Source organism: Bemisia tabaci, chromosome 2, assembly GCF_918797505.1.
Source record: "Bemisia tabaci chromosome 2, PGI_BMITA_v3".
Lineage (NCBI taxonomy): Eukaryota > Metazoa > Arthropoda > Insecta > Hemiptera > Aleyrodidae > Bemisia > Bemisia tabaci.
In genome coordinates, this window is record NC_092794.1 from 78,842,600 (window position 1) to 78,856,204 (window position 13,605).

Below are 13,605 nucleotides of genomic sequence, written 5' to 3' on the forward strand. Positions count from 1 at the left end.
TGGCGCTTGTGATACTTTGCCTGGAAGGTGACGATTTCACCTCTTTAGAAATACCAGGAAGTGCCGACGTCTCATTCGAGTCGAGTGTTCAGCAGAGATTCAGTCCTGAGCTCCGAAGGAAGGACTTACAAAAAATCCTGCAGAATTTCCATCGCAAACTGTCTGGTGCACAGTCGGGAGCATCAATGTTCCCTTTCTGCAGACTCTCGGCACTCCGCGTCCGCGCCCGGAGAAGGATTTTCTGTCAGTCCTCCCCTTTAGGGCAGAGATTCAGCCCCTGAGCTCTGGTAAGGCTGACAAAAAATCCTGCGGGCAATACGGAATCTTTTAAAGTGAAACGTCTCTTTAAGTATATAAAAGAAAAATCTGCACAATTGCTCTTCTTTTAGTTATAGGATACGGAATTCAAAGTAAAACGACCGTAACAAATACAAAAAATACTAATAGGAAATGTCAAAATTACTCTTTGAGGCCTTCAGTAAATTACGTAGGGCAATTTTTCCGATTTTTATGACCCCCCCCCCCCTCTTCTATCGTTTAAATGCATAATTTATTGAAAAAAATGGTGCTGAAACAAATCGGTATTGTTTTAAACATTACTAGTCGCTGGTAGGAGATCATTAAGAATAATAGTTGTATTGAAAAAATAACAGTTTTTAAATTCAAAAAGTTCAGAGAAATTACATTTTAACCAAAACACATAAAGGTCTAAAAAACGAAATTTGGACTGGTAAGTCTTTAAATTAACGGAATTTGGAAGAAACAAGATCCTAGCGTTTGGCTTACGTAAGGCATCTCTGGACACCCCTCCCCCTTGTAAGTGCCTTACGTAATTTGTGAATGGCACCTTTGTAAAGATTTACACTTATATGTTTATACTGCCTACTAATGTTACATTTATTTCTGTCTTCGGAGTCTGCTTTTTCCTCTAAAAAAAAAAGAAGATTATTAGACGGCCAACGTAAGATTAGGGCCCTACACCCTAGGTCCAGATTGAGGTTTCTCTGCAAGAGGGGCCCTTTTCAATAACGTGCGCAAAAATGCACGCCTCACTCTTATTTTATGGAAAAAAGTATTTCTTTATGGCCACTCGCGGCATATATGACTCAATGTGTGTGGTATGTTAACGGCAGATATTTGCCCTCACGGGGGCGCGATCCAGAGACCTCACGATAAGGGAGCGAGCGCATTACCACCAAGCCAGTTCTCTATTTCTCCTCCAGAGCTGAGAGCATACACGCATCGGTGCCACGCTCTCGCTTACTGATGATCTGCGGCAGGATTTTCTGTAAGTCCTAGCCTTCCAGGCCAAGACTGAATCTCTGCCAAACTCAAACGCCGTCTCATTCCAGAGAAATAATTTTTTAGGGTTAGATGACGGAAGTTAACATGTAGCACACAAAGGAGGAGACAGAAGAGGATACTTGGGGCAGACCAGTAAAAGCCCGCAGGAGGGACTTTGGAAGTCTCTGATTGCAATATCCTCAAGATCAGACCTTACCTATAAAGCGAAATTCCACAAGATTTATCACCAATTTGATTTCAGCTGATGCATCTCCATATTGGAATTTAGAGATAACTTCACGATTACTGAATAGGATACTTAAATTTTCGTCGAGTTGTCTGATAGATGAGAAATGGTAACGGTATCATGGAGTGGAGTGATAATTATTATCACGAAAAGCAAAAGATAACTGGGAATAAAAAGTGAACACTGCCAGGAAATAGGAACTGCTGGGGCTGCAAACACGGCGAACTCTCGTCGTGAGGGAGAAACATAACCTCTCTCTCTACCCTTAACATAGAGTACTTAAGCGGGTGCCACACACGGGAGGGATGAGGCGCCCAAAAGTGAGGCTATACGTAGTATATATTTATCCATGGTGAGGCTCTGCTGCGCGCGCACGTCGCATGTTTGAAATGTAATTTCGCGGCAGATTCGAACCCAAGGGGCGAGTTCCATACTACATTCTTCTCAAATGCACAGTATTAAAGTAAAAAAAGTCCAGAGTTTTAATCACGATTACTTTAATTAAATTTAACCTCTCGTAAATCCATACGTAAAAAGGGTTTCCTTCTCCGTAAATTTTAACAGTTTTATAGTGAGTTTAGTGATTAAAATTTACAATTTTTAGGAGATTTTTTAAAGTTCTTACTACAAGGGAATGTCTTGGCGAAGATTCTTTACTTTAACTCGCTTGCTCTTGACTTTCACATGGATGAAGCTAGCAGAACTTTTCGTGGAAGGGAGGGGGAGGATACGCTCCCAGGTCGCTCCCTCAAAAAAAGAAGAAAAACCGCAACAATGATGCTGTGGGATGTTTCTTTTGTGGGGGGGGGGGGGAGCCTCTCGAGAAGGACTGGGCAGTGGGCTCCTCTGATGCCAGCTTTGCTCTCTCTCTCTGATATTTTGGTACCCTGCTACGAAATTTCTTTTCCATTTTACTGTTAGCCTTTCATCCTTACTGCTACACGAATTGTTAATTTGAGAGAATAAGATTGAAGGAAATTCATTTGTGAGCTGTCTGGAAAAGAGAATTGGACGTATTTATGCTACAAGGAAATATGTGCAAATGAGTGAAAGCAAAAAGATTAGTGTAGCTTGTGAGCCCTATGCACATAAATCCTCTTGATTCGATTTATTTTCGCATAATTCTTCTCAGCATAAATACGTTCAATTTTATTTTAGCACTTTCTCGTCTCTTTTTCTAAATCCTTAAGCTTCAAAAATCTCAAACAATATTTCCTCGATAAAAGCAATAGGTACCTGCACCCGCTATAATTATGATTATAGGCATAAGTCTATTGCTATAGCGTACCTACATTTAGAAACACATAGGTACCTACCTCAATTACTAAGTTTAATAATGTATGTGTCTCCTGAGTATCTTTGCAGAAAAACACCATTGTTACTGTCTGAAATTTTTACAGGATATTCTTTCTGTCTTGAAGAGAAATCAACGGAAATTAAAAGAGAAAACTGGGATCATTTCTCCTTAGAAAAAATAAACATGTTGGAAAATGACTAACGTCTTGAATCCAAAATGCATGTTTTTGGACTTAGGCCATCAGTGTAAAAAATTCAGTAAAAAAAAAACAGTTAAAAATTCAAGTTAAAAATTCAAAATGTAATAATTCATACAAATTACGAATTCAGCAAATATTGCCATTAATACTTTAATCACACTTAATCAGAATACTGCTTCTTGAGCACACTGATGGCCTAAGTCCAAAAACATACCCTAGTAGCAGAACCACAGAAGGAAAAGATAAATATTATGTACGAAAGTTAATTTTTTTATATAATGCATGCATACAAAAGTGTTAAAAGTGAACATTTTTATGTAAACATTATATAAAAAAAATGTTATAATTTTCGTGAGCTTTTCGCGAACATACAAAAAATTCTTCTAATCCGCGAAAAGCTCACGAAAAGGTTGACCTATTTTTTTATATAATCGTTACATAAAAATGTTCACTTTAACACTTTCGTATGCATGCGTTTTATAAAAAAAAATAAAAAATGTGTGTATAAAAAAAAATTACCTTATCTAGCTTTTATCATTTTTCATATATTACGGTCAGGTCTGAACTTTGATTTTTTTCTATATAAGCGTTACACGTTTTTTATATAAAACGATCATTTAGATAACAGATATGTTTTTTTTATACTTTTTTTAGAAAAGCAAAAATTTGTTCTGCTACTAGGGATGCATTTTGGATTCAAGACGTTAGTCATTTTCCAACATGTTTATTTTTTCTAAGGAGAAATGATCCCAGTTTTCTCTTTTAATTTCCGTTGATTTCTCTTCAAGACAGAAAGAATATCCTGTAAAAATTTCAGACAGTAACAATGGTGTTTTTCTGCAAAGATACTCAGGAGACACATACATTATTAAACTTAGTAATTGAGGTAGGTACCTATGTGTTTCTAAATGTAGGTACGCTATAGCAATAGACTTATGCCTATAATCATAATTATAGCGGGTGCAGGTACCTATTGCTTTTATCGAGGAAATATTGTTTGAGATTTTTGAAGCTTAAGGATTTAGAAAAGAGACGAGAAAGTGCTAAAATAAAATTGAACGTATTTATGCTGAGAAGAATTATGCGAAAATAAATCGAATCAAGAGGATCTATGTGCATAGGGCTCACAAGCTACACTAATCTTTTTGCTTTCACTCATTTGCACATATTTCCTTGTAGCATAAATACGTCCAATTCTCTTTTCCAGACAGCTCACAAATGAATTTCCTTCAATCTTATTCTCTCAAATTAACAATTCGTGTAGCAGTAAGGATGAAAGGCTAACAGTAAAATGGAAAAGAAATTTCGTAGCAGGGTACCAAAATATCAGAGAGAGAGAGCAAAGCTGGCATCAGAGGAGCCCACTGCCCAGTCCTTCTCGAGAGGCCCCCCCCCCCCCCCCCCCACAAAAGAAACATCCCACAGCATCATTGTTGCGGTTTTTCTTCTTTTTTTGAGGGAGCGACCTGGGAGCGTATCCTCCCCCTCCCTTCCACGAAAAGTTCTGCTAGCTTCATCCATGTGAAAGTCAAGAGCAAGCGAGTTAAAGTAAAGAATCTTCGCCAAGACATTCCCTTGTAGTAAGAACTTTAAAAAATCTCCTAAAAATTGTAAATTTTAATCACTAAACTCACTATAAAACTGTTAAAATTTACGGAGAAGGAAACCCTTTTTACGTATGGATTTACGAGAGGTTAAATTTAATTAAAGTAATCGTGATTAAAACTCTGGACTTTTTTTACTTTAATACTGTGCATTTGAGAAGAATGTAGTATGGAACTCGCCCCTTGGGTTCGAATCTGCCGCGAAATTACAATCCAAACATGCGACGTGCGCGCGCAGCAGAGCCTCACTTTTGGGCGCCTCATCCCTCCCGTGTGTGGCACCCGTACTTAAGCCCTCTGAGCCCATGCCCATGCCCATAGAGTACATAGAGTCGTAATGTAAATGCATAGAGTACATAGAGTCGAAATGTAAATGGGAGAGCTGGCGCCATGTTCTGCTCGACGAATTCCGAGCCCGGTGTGCGCCGAGTTCGGGTCGCTTTTTCGATACATTTTCGATCCAAAATGGCGGTGAGGAATATGTGGTAGTTCCCATCTCCTTTGTTGTTGTTGTTGTTGTTGTTGTTGTTGTTGTTGTCATCGGATGGCATGGCCGGGTACCCGTGTATCGCAAACAATCGATTATGTATCGAAAAAGTGACCCGGCGTCATACAGGAGTCTCGGAATTCGGGACATGGAAAATGCTTAAAAATGGCGCCAGCTCTCCCACTTACATTACGACTCTGATTACTCAATGTGTAAATGGGAGAGCTGGCGCCATGTTTTGCTCGACGAATTCCGAGCCCGGAGTGCGCCGAGTTCGGGTCGCTTTTTCGATACATTTTCGATCCAAAATGGCGGTGTGGAATACGTGGTAATTCCTATCTCCTTTGTTGTTGTTGTTGTTGTTGTTGTTGTTGTTGTTGTTGTTGTTGTTGTCAATCGGATGACCGGGTACCCGTGTATCGCAAACAATCGATTATGTATCGAAAAAGTGACCCGGCGTCACACAGGAGTCTCGGAATTCGGGACATGGGAAATGCTTAAAAGTGGCGCCAGCTCTCCCAATTACATTACGACTCTATGTACATACTCAAAAAAAACAAAAATATGATTTTTGTACAAAATTTCGGCCCAATCCAAAAAATGTCACTAATTACCAAAAACAAAAAAAAAAAACAAAAAAAAAAAAAAAAAAAAAACCAGGCACCCAAAAAATATGATGGCAGTACCGTTTGGATTCATCATATAAAAGGAAATGATATCAAAACGGCCCAATTTTCTCTTTCATGCCCATGCAATATACCAAACACCCCAACTTTTTTCACAAAAAAAGAAAAAAAATTAATAAATAAATAAATAAATACCTATAAGGTATGATGACCTGAACACGTTTATTGGATCCATCGATTTAAAGGAGTATGATATCAAATCGGCCCAACTTCTCTGAAATATGCCCATCTCGGATCAATAATTTTTTTGAGACCTTCCGACTCATCGCTGAGGAGACACTGATCATTACTTGACCCTTAGTATATATCCTTGTTTAGATGTCAAAGAGTTCCTTATGAGAACTGTAATGAATTTTTTTTCTTTGAAGAGATAAAATCAAAAAATCGTCATAAAATTGAAAAAAAAATTCGAAGAAAAAAAAAGGAATGGGCCGGCCGGCACGTACAAAAAAAAAAGGGGGGGAAATGTAGATACATTGGTATGCCCCAACATTTTGGCATGGGTGACCGACCCGGTCTTGCCAACATCCATGAGGTTGCTAAGAAAGAAGCATTGTAAGTAGGAGGCACATAATATTCGCAATAATACGCCAAGGTTCAGTAGTTTGTAAGGCCTTCTATCAGAAACAAACAAAGAATATGGCATTGCTTGAAAGTTGTTAAGTTGTTCACTCATGTGTGAATATCTTTCAGTCTATCTTTCAATGACGATTTCAAGAAGGACTGATCCTCCTTTTGACGATGATACTTGTTCATGTATATGTGAAAGAGAGACGATAATCACCCTATATTATCTACCACTTGTATGTACGGCCGGCCGGCCCATTCCTTTTTTTTTCTTCGAATTTTTTTTTCAATTTTATGACGATTTTTTGATTTTATCTCTTCAAAGAAAAAAAATTCATTACAGTTCTCATAAGGAACTCTTTGACATCTAAACAAGGATATATACTAAGGGTCAAGTAGGTAATGATCAGTGTCTCCTCAGCGATGAGTCGGAAGGTCTCAAAAAAATTATTGATCCGAGATGGGCATATTTCAGAGAAGTTGGGCCGATTTGATATCATACTCCTTTAAATCGATGGATCCAATAAACGTGTTCAGGTCATCATACCTTATAGGTATTTATTTATTTATTTATTAATTTTTTTTCTTTTTTTGTGAAAAAAGTTGGGGTGTTTGGTATATTGCATGGGCATGAAAGAGAAAATTGGGCCGTTTTGATATCATTTCCTTTTATATGATGAATCCAAACGGTACTGCCATCATATTTTTTGGGTGCCTGGTTTTTTTTTTTTTGTTTTTTTTTTTGTTTTTGGTAATTAGTGACATTTTTTGGATTGGGCCGAAATTTTGTACAAAAATCATATTTTTGTTTTTTTGGAAGGATATCACGTATTTTTGGTATGACTTCTACGAAGTATCCGGCAAAGAGAGTTCCCATTTTAAATTTAAAAGTTGTTCCCGCGGGCGCGAGGCAGAGAGGAAACGACCCCCCCCCCCCCCCCCCCTCAAAAGCGGCCCACCTTTTTTTAAGGAATTTCGTTCAAACCGCATGTCAATAATCTGTAATCGTTCTCGAGACATCAGTAAGGAAGGATCCATATTTTTGGCACACCCTGTACGTCACAGAAAAAAAACCGCAGGTCAGTATTGAAATCGTGACAAAGTTGGGTCACTTGACGTAATGCCTAATTCTCATTGGCTACGATCGATAGAAACTACAGTAAAGCGCATTGACTTATAACGCAATCTAGGTCGCGCGGTAGGTAAGACAGCTAGCGGGGTAAATCAGGGTAAAGACGCGCCTTCCGCTTAGTGGATACATCCGGATATACGAACGAAAAGTACCCGTATCAGGCAACGGCACTGGCATGACAGGCATTTCCATTGTCTCGGTCTCGGACTTGCTGGGTGTTGCTGAGTTGCCTATCGTCCCGCCTGAAGGGACTCCAGTCTCGCCGAAATTTCCTAATGCGCAGTCTAAGCCATAGATAGTGCTTAGAGAGGTTATGATAATTATGTTATAGTTTCGTTTGGAAATTTTGAATCGGGTTTGAGCAAAATAGCATTGCAATTTCAATTTCTCCTGGCTCCTGTCTCTTTTTCTATGTCATATTATTTCTGAAATTAATAACAATATAACTTCTTGAATGGTTTTCTCATTGTACGCACGAAACATTTTCAATTTTATGCTGCCCCGAGGAATAATACTTCCAAATGTGACCATTCTTGATTTTGCATGATTCCTTCTCTCTCTAGGTACCTTTTTCGTTGTGAGTGAGTTTTCTTTTATGATTCTCTGATTACTGAGGGCACAATGCTTGGGCACAATGTGCCTGAAACGAAAAGTTGCTACTTACTTGTTTACTATGTGCATTCCTATCCAGACATCATATGAAATCATCTTGGTACTTGCGTTAAATCTTTCCGTTCATAAGGAGATGGATGGTATACAATAAACTTTAGTTGTGATGACATAAATTTTCTCAACTGCATGCTGATTATTGAAACTATGTCAGTACGACAAGGCAAGACAGCCCTATCTTAACCGTGCAATATATCGCATTTCGATCTCTTATCAGACTGCTTCAAACTTTCAATAATCGGCCTGCTGCAATGAAATCCTTTTATAGCTTTCATCATTATGATTCTCCATTTGGCCATTCTGGTCAACTAGAGTCCACAAAGACACATTGACTTTAAACGCGCAACAGGGTGAAAGGGAGAGTGCCAGTTTAACTAATAATGGGTTTATTTTCAATGATAAAATTAACCAGTCTATTTACTGTCACACCTTCAAAGTGGGTGAATGTGTCAGGCAAGAACCCTGATAATCAACAACTTCAGAGCTGCTCTTAATATAGGACTTCTATGTAATGTTCCATCTCCTGTGTCCAGTAGGCACAAAACCAGGATTTACATTAGAGGCATCACCTGTGTTAAGGGATACCTTTTATGTCTTACATTATCCAACATTTTTTTTTTGGATTCTTGGAACTAATGATAGAATGCAAGCTAGATTCTGCAGCTCAGTGCAGGACCTCTATCATTTACGCTGCTTATACCTAGTTATGCCTGCCAGGTCCTTTGACCATTCGAATCGCAATTTCTCCGAGCTCCAATTTCATCATCAGTAATAACATTGCAAACGCGTGATACCGTCTCATAAAGACAGTAAGCAAAGTAAGTATTTATCAATATTTTTAGTTTAATGAGAGATGTCTCTAACTATGGCATTCTGTATCTTGAGAAATGTGACCAGTTCACTCGTCATTGGAAAAGATAAACAGTAAAAGTTGATGCTTCCGCAAGCAAAAATTACAGTTACCACAACTGAAATTTCGATCTCAATAGCATGAATCTTCTGAACTGTAATGAAACAGTTTGATAACATTTCATTTTCAGGAGCCTTTATCTGCCAATGCTGGTCATACAGAGTCAACAGCGATTGAGTTTCAGTGCGTTATCAGGGTACAACAGAGAATACCACTTTAATTTTTGGTTTTCCTTTCAATAACATTTCATTTTTATGAGTCTGTATCTGCCAATTCTGGTCATGCAGAGTCGGCTGCGATTGAGTTTCAACGCACTATAAGGGTAAAACGGAGAGTACAATTTTGATTCTTTGTTTTACTTTCAAGGATGGAAAAAAACAGTCCATTTTCTGTCGCACCTTCAGGCATGAACTCTTCAGCTAAGGACTCAAATAAATGACAACTTAGGAGCCACTTGTCATGTATGGTTCTTCTGTATTAGTCCGTCCCTTTCGTACCGTAGACCGAGAACCAGAGGTTAAAGTATAAACATCACCTATATTCAAGGCTTAATTTTATATCCTATGCTATGTGATCCCTCTCATACGATTCTATCGAGCGAATGATTCTGCCGGTAAGTTAATTATGTGGAGCACCATCATATCTATGCTGGGAATTGCCAGGGAGATTCTGCAACCATCCGATTAAGGTAACTCTCACATCAATACAGTGGCAGGTAAAGTAAGCAGGTATTTATGAGAGATTTCTCAACTCGGGCATTCAATGCCCACTTTCCGTCAAAGAAGATGCTCTGTTGATATACTGTTGCAGCCCAAAATATTAATTACAACTAATATTTTTAGTCGCCTCAGTCTCAATCGATAGCTTTCATTATTCTGCCAGTTCTGGCTACCCAAAGTCCACATCTAATGAGTTTTAACTCACTTTCAGGGTGTGCCAGAGAATTAATTCCTGTATCCATATTCCGTGCCAAATGAACCAGCTAATTTTCTGTCGCACTCTCAAAGTGGGTAAATTTGTCAGGCGAGGACTCAGATAATCTAGACGTCAGGCGGCACTGATGTATTATATCGAACAGCTGCTCTGTATTATTTCCTATATGTGGTAAGCAGTGACGGCAAGTTTACGTCTCCAGGTACTGCAAATTTTAGCCGATGTATAGAGAGGTTATCATCAAGGATATCCTGCATTAGTTATAGCATTTCAATTTTATCAAACCAATGAAATAGTAGCATACAGATACATACCTTCTGCAGAGGTCAATATGAAAGACCTTGATTTGAAGAATTTTATCCAAATACAGGCAAATTAGACGATTCAATCAACTTCTGACACAGAATCAAGGAGACTTGCTGATAATCAAATTAACAGTAATGTTTGAAGTCAAGTATCTTGGATGTTGTGACATTGAGTTGATTTCATTAACAGAGTGCTGCGTAGCTTCTTTAAGAAGACACATACGCACGACTGATGGGTGAATGCGTTAACCAGTTTTCCAATATAAAGTATCACAAGTCTATGAAAACATACAGGCTTTAGGCACCAGTTGCATGATACACTGAGAAAACACACATCAACTCCGGAGGAGGTAGGCTGCCTGGCTGCTAGCAAAATTTTAGTAGAAAGTGGAAACGCAGATTCATTCCCACCGATTGAGATCCCAGACACACATCATCGTATTGAGGGAAAGGATGATTTTCTGGTGAAAAGTTGCTGAATCTTGTTAACGAGAAATAGTATCTAGGACTCACTAATATCATCAATTATTCATAAACAATTACTTGTAAAGATCACTAGATCCGGGCCGCTGGGAAGAAATAGCAGGTTGCGATCTGAGTAGGTACTTACTGTACTGTAACAGCACATGGTAACAGCTCATAGTAAGGGTGTGGGAGTCATAAAAGGATTATATAGAAATGGATCCAGTTATCTTCGGCTACGATAAAATGGAAACACGCATCAATTAATCTATCTTCATCTTATTATTTCAATTAATCTATCTTCTTCGTATTAATTAAATATTTAAAGCCATAATAATAACAGTAGCATAACCTGAAATTTAACCTCTGGAGTCGGCGCTCACCATCCATCGCGCGGTTCTACAAGTTATTTTCAAATTCAAATGTGCTTGAAGAATTGAAGGACCCGCTCCTTCTTTCGATTATTTCTCCTTTCGACGTCTATGTAAGTCTGCAAAAGTACCAAAAGTTCCATCTCCAGCGTCTACAGATTTAAATTTTACCTAGTTTAATGGGTTTTATGCTACCATTACTTCCACAGCCGTGCCCCCAGGTCGCCTATTGAGAATACTAGAAAATGAACTATTTACCGTTATTTCTCCCTTATGTCTCATTTATGTCAAAATTCCAAAAATATGTATGAGCTTTATGAATAGAAGTTTCAAAATATCTACAGTTGTATAGGGTTTTTTTCTACGGTTATAGCTGTAGGTTTGTCTAAATAACACGCCCGCCTTCCGCGGCCGGGCGTTTCGCGGGCCTCGAATCTGCCCCGAATCTGCTCATCTGCTCAGCGATTGGTCAATCCATCATCGTCATGTTTTGGGGTCCAAAATTTGTCGTTAAAGCTTAATAACTTTTTTAATATTTAACTCAACTTAAAAAGGGTGGGCATTACGAGTAGAGCTGAGCATACTCTACCCAAATATTATAGGGTTTTTGGGGTTTACTCTCCGACTTAATTAGTAGGAGAGCTTAATGGACCGCAAACCGTGCAGAAAAGCCCGGTCGCGTTGTTTCGTGTAAAACTAGTTAGGCAGCAGCCACCCGTCTTTTTTTTTTTTTTTTTTTTTTTTTTTTTTTTTTTTTTTTTTTTTTTGGGGTCGTCATTTTTTAGAGGGAGTTTTTTAGGATTGGGCCGGGGTGGCTACCGCCACCTAGAATATGGTGTAAATCTACCTTGATTGTGGCGTTAGTTCACCGCATCCTCTGCCAGGTTCGCTGCAAGCGCGCGGTAACGGTTTTTAACACAGGTTTCAATAGGGAGTTGGGAGTCCTTATTTATTCTCTTGGTCCATGCCTCTACCGATGCATGCTGCTGCTGCATATGTAATCACTTTCGTTCATTCCGTCGCTCGTCGCTTTCGGACTTCAGCCTTCCTGCAATCCTAAGCTTCTGCAAACCCTCCATATCACTTCGCCGGGTTCCTCGTTACTTCTGTAAGTAGTAGAATGATTTTTACATTTGGTGCATTAGAAAACAGTGTGGGTGGCCGAGAGTTTTGTAAGATGGTACATTTCGTCGATATCTCCTTGTCATCGTGATTTGAGAACATTACAACCACTTGGCCTTGAGTTACCTAATGTTAACGTTACATAAGCTCAGATCCCCCACCAAAATCTCCATTTCCTGGAAATTTCCCGAAATTTAACTCGTCATTATCCTGCAAATAATGCAGCATCTTCATACCAAGTTCTTTCATTTATCCATAATATGATTTGTTTTTCTGAAATCATTATCTGTAAGCACGACCACTCCATCCATTAATCATCACTCATTGGCATAGTTTCATTTCTACACATTCAGAGTAGTTTTTCATTAATTTGTTGCTATCGGCATGCTGTAATTCCTGATATCCCTGTCGTTTTAATACTTCTGAAGTACGAGTGTAATTTTTTGCATGGATGTGGTCTCAGAGAGACTGTGAGGTTTGCGACAGGAGGGCTAATATTTCAGAAAGTATCAATTTCAGTACTTGATACAGGTATTGGACAATTTTTCTTTGAAATTTATATTTAGAACTCAATTTTCACGAAGTAAGTACTTAAGTAAAGATTGTTTGAAGAATTGATACACTTCAACACTCCAGTATTGGAACAATTATACAGGGTGTGCGGAAGTTAACATAGGTACTTAACTTTCAGGATCGATTTTCGGCTCAAAATATGACTTTTTTTCCTATACACACATGCATGAAAACGCCTCATAAGTGAGCTATACAATTTCCAAGTCGCCATTTATAGCCAAGTTGCCAAGTAGCTGGAACTTTGGGTAGGGGGTATCATTTAGGGTACTGTTCATTTTTTGTTTTCAAGGATATAGGTCTTTGGACAATGACGCTACGAGCGTTCCCGAATTTCAAAATTGCATATCACGATAACTATTAGGGTAAGTGATGTTTGGAAAAACGGATTGTGGCACGTGAAAGACCGAAAAAAATTAGGGCCACAAAGTGTTGCACAAAAGAGTTTGATGCAAAAACGGCTTTTTTCGCCCCACCTCTGGAATTTCTTCAGACTTTGTCTATTGATAACTCATACTTAAGCGCTTCTTTTCCCAAATTTTCAGCTAGGAGCTAGGGGGGATGGAAGTCGAAACCTGTGAACCTCGATACCTCTCGAACGAAGAAAGATATCGAGGTCCGGTTTGAACGAAAAATCGTCTAAAATTGCATACTTTAAGATTCTGAAGGTCTAAAACCCGATATCACATTGTTAAGTCAACATTTGTGCTTTCTTCCAGTTTTTAGGTCTAGAAAACTTCTTCTAAACGAAAAATTTACA

At 38.6% G+C, this 13,605-nt stretch overlaps 2 protein-coding genes across 4 annotated transcripts in view; one reads left to right on the plus strand and one right to left on the minus strand.

Moving 5' to 3' along the window:
- The window catches only part of LOC109042077 (uncharacterized), a 65,708-nt gene extending 63,883 nt beyond the window's left edge, over positions 1-1,825 (minus strand). For both annotated transcript variants that reach the window (XR_002010043.2, XM_019058638.2), the window contains exon 1: positions 1,502-1,825. The gene's annotated coding sequence lies outside the window, so the exon portion shown is untranslated. The remainder of the gene's footprint in view (positions 1-1,501) is intronic.
- Positions 1,826-12,134: 10,309 nt separating this feature from the next.
- The window catches only part of LOC109042078 (peroxiredoxin 2), a 46,343-nt gene continuing 44,872 nt past the window's right edge, over positions 12,135-13,605 (plus strand). For both annotated transcript variants that reach the window (XM_072296392.1, XM_019058639.2), the window contains exon 1: positions 12,135-12,261. The gene's annotated coding sequence lies outside the window, so the exon portion shown is untranslated. The remainder of the gene's footprint in view (positions 12,262-13,605) is intronic.